Source organism: Cricetulus griseus, chromosome X (genome assembly GCF_003668045.3).
Source record: "Cricetulus griseus strain 17A/GY chromosome X, alternate assembly CriGri-PICRH-1.0, whole genome shotgun sequence".
Lineage (NCBI taxonomy): Eukaryota > Metazoa > Chordata > Mammalia > Rodentia > Cricetidae > Cricetulus > Cricetulus griseus.
Window position 1 is genome coordinate 74,188,161 of NC_048604.1, and position 3,227 is coordinate 74,191,387.

Below are 3,227 nucleotides of genomic sequence, written 5' to 3' on the forward strand. Positions count from 1 at the left end.
CCCTTTCAGGCACATTCTAACTAATTTGCTGCACCTGACAATCTACAGCACATTTAGGGTATTAACAGGCTCTGGAAGGAGAGGTTATGTGGAAAGATCTTAATATAGGGGAATGGTATGGACCTGATCCCATGGTAATATGGGGAAAGGTTCTGCCTATGGTTTCCTGTAGGAAGCTGATAGTCCATCTTAGGTTTCCAAGAGTCAAACACTCTCAGGTTACAAAAGAGATGGCTGCAGCACCATTGCCACAAGTTGAAGATACAGATGATGATAAGTTTGAAGGCAGAGCAGAGATCAGAGCGTCCCTTCTAGTCTACCCAGAGGGATAGGCTCCCGACTTGGAGACAAATTAAACACTTATTGCTGAAAATTTTCAAGTGGTAAAGGACAAAGGGCAACCCATTACTCTTGCTTACTTATTTTTTTTTAGCAATTCTGTCATTACTCTCTGCCCTGCTGTCAGACAGTGCTGGGGTCTACTGAGCTTATTGTGTCTCTGACACAGCTCTGGCTCACCCAGTTACTTGGGAGGATCCTAATTAGAATGTTTACTAATGATATGGAGTTTTTGACAGTCCTGATGTTTCTCACATGGTGCCTTGCACTATTCTCTTTAACTACACTGGGATATCATCCTCCATTCGTATTTGTCATTTTTGGGTTACTGTAGATGTGCCCCTCTCATCCAAATGACCTATTAAGCTTGTGCCTTTGGGAAACAGGAGAGTTTGGGTTACAGTTTTTCAAGCATCATCAATTCATCCATCAGTTGAGTTTTCAATTCTCTAATCACTCACGGGCTACCCCACTGAATGGATGCTTCTCAGTATGTGATTCGAATCCCATGCTCTGGTTTCAGAATGGAATTCCCCCATGGGTGGCATGCTCCAAAGTTCTGAAGAACGTTGTGCCTCTGAATGGGTGACCTGAGGTGCTGGTCAATTTGTCTTGGAGGAGCACACCTGGTCTGGATGAAGATGACTTGCTAGGACCCCCTTCATTGGCCACGTCCTGTTATAATATCTCCAGAGGGAAAAGTTCAGCCAGATCTTTGGCTGTTAGCAACAGCCCTGGACAATGTGGTTGTTTATGGGACTTGTGGTGAAAATGAACAACTATGGCAAGGACATCATTTTATGTTTGGACTCACTGCCTGTGTCAGCCCTCCATAGATGATATTGACTGGGAATCCCTCTATTCAAGAAAGTGGGGGACATTTCAAAATTACCTTTATCAATTGTCTCCTCTCTGATGGTATAAACTCCTCTTCTGCTCATAGGAGCCTTCTCTTGTTTCGACAGCCTTCCGTTGTTATGTTTCTGTGAACCTTAAATATATATGGTACGTGATTTTGAACACATTCTCATTGAACTACATCAAGCTTTTATTAGAAAGTGGAGATTTTTAGGTCAGTTTTCATCTAGCATTTTTGCAGTAGTCAATGCTATGCCAACTTAGAGTTGTTTCCATAACTGCAAGCTGCTCGTTTTTTAAATCATCTTGTTTATAATACCTCTATAGAAGAATGTATATATAAAGCACTAGAAGCTAAGTTAAATGCCTTAAAAGTTGTGGTGTTGCACTTAGAAGATACAGTACAAGCAACACAACATTACTTTATAGTGTCATTCTGGCTTTAAATATGCCTTGTTACTCCCTTAAGTTATAATGAATCTGAATGGAAATGGGATAGAGTTAAAACTCATTAGCATAGTCCAGGAATTGGTGGCACACGCCTTTAATCCCAGCACTCGGGATGCAGAGGCAGGCGGATCTCTGTGAGTTCAAGACCAGCCTGGTCTACAAGAGGACAGCTTCCAAAGCCACAGAAAAACCTGTCTCAAAAAACCAAAAAAATTTGCATAGAATAGCATCATGAGGATGTTACTCTAGATTTATTAGCATTCAAGCAATTAGTTACTGACCCTGACATGAGCCATGTTCATCTTGTATTCAGTTCCCCTTTGCAGCTGGCCAAAGTTTTATTATACAAGCTACAAGGATTTAACCCTTTTAATATCCTTCCACATTCATTCAGTATTATTCCCAGATTACTTGGGTTAGTGATTCTTTTGAAAATATTAGGAGGCATTTGTTGGTTTAAGGGATAGCAGGGTTCTTAGACATCGAGGCACTAATAACTCATCTGGCATTAAATTTTTTTAAAAAGCAGGGTGGAATCTGTTAGGAGCCAGGCCCATCCAAGTCTCTGTCAGGGGACCTGATGAAAGGACAAGGAGGCACACTTGGCAGGGTCCTTTCTGGGGCTGGGGCCAGTGCCTCAAAGGAGTCAAGGTTGCAGTTTCTGGGGATCCGACTCTTCCCTCTAGTCTGTGGTTATCAGTCCCAAGGAGCTGTGTCTGAGGTATCTTGCATTCTCTTTGTCATCATCTGATTTAGCTTTCTGCTGACTGTGATTATCTCCCACCCCTCAGCAAACTGTATGTGAGAAACTGTGTCACTTAAAAAACTTGTTTGACTCTCCAGAGCGAGTGCCAGGATAGGCTCCAAAGCTACACAGAGAAACTCTGTCTCGAAAAAAAAAAAACAAAAAAATAAAAAATAAACTTGCTTGGCATATGACAGAGCTCATGCAAGACCTCCTGATCCCAAACTTTCTTATCATTGTCATCTCCTGATCCTTCTCCCACGAAACCTGTCTCTGAAGAAGACCTGCTGGTCCATGTCAGTGGAAGCAGAGGGACAGAAACAGTGGGCACAGAGGCAGGTGGACAGAGAGGAAAAGGCATCAATGCAGAAGGAAAAACCATGAGGTAGAGGGACAGAGAGGCAGAGGGCTGGTGGCTGAGCAGAGAGACAGAGGCAAAAGGAGCAGAGAGGCAGAATACACAGCGGGGCAGAATGGCAGAAGGGCATAGATGTGGTGGGGAAGAAGGCAGAGTGGCAGAGGTAGGTGGGAAAGGCAAAGAGGTCGAGGGTCAGAGACAGATACACAGAGGCACATGTAGACAGGCAGAGTGGAGGAAGTAGAGAGGTAGAGGGAGAGACAGAAACCCAGAAGCAGAGGAGCAAAGGAGCACAGACACTGAGGGGCAGAGACAGAAATGTAGAGACTGAGAGACAGAGGGGCATAGGGACAGAGTGGTGAAGTGGAAGAGGTAGAGAGGCAGAGAAACAGATGGGGAGAGGCAGGGATATAGATTCAGAGTCCAGGAGTCAGAGGGGCAAAGGCTGAAGTGGAAGGACACAGGCAGACAAGCGCA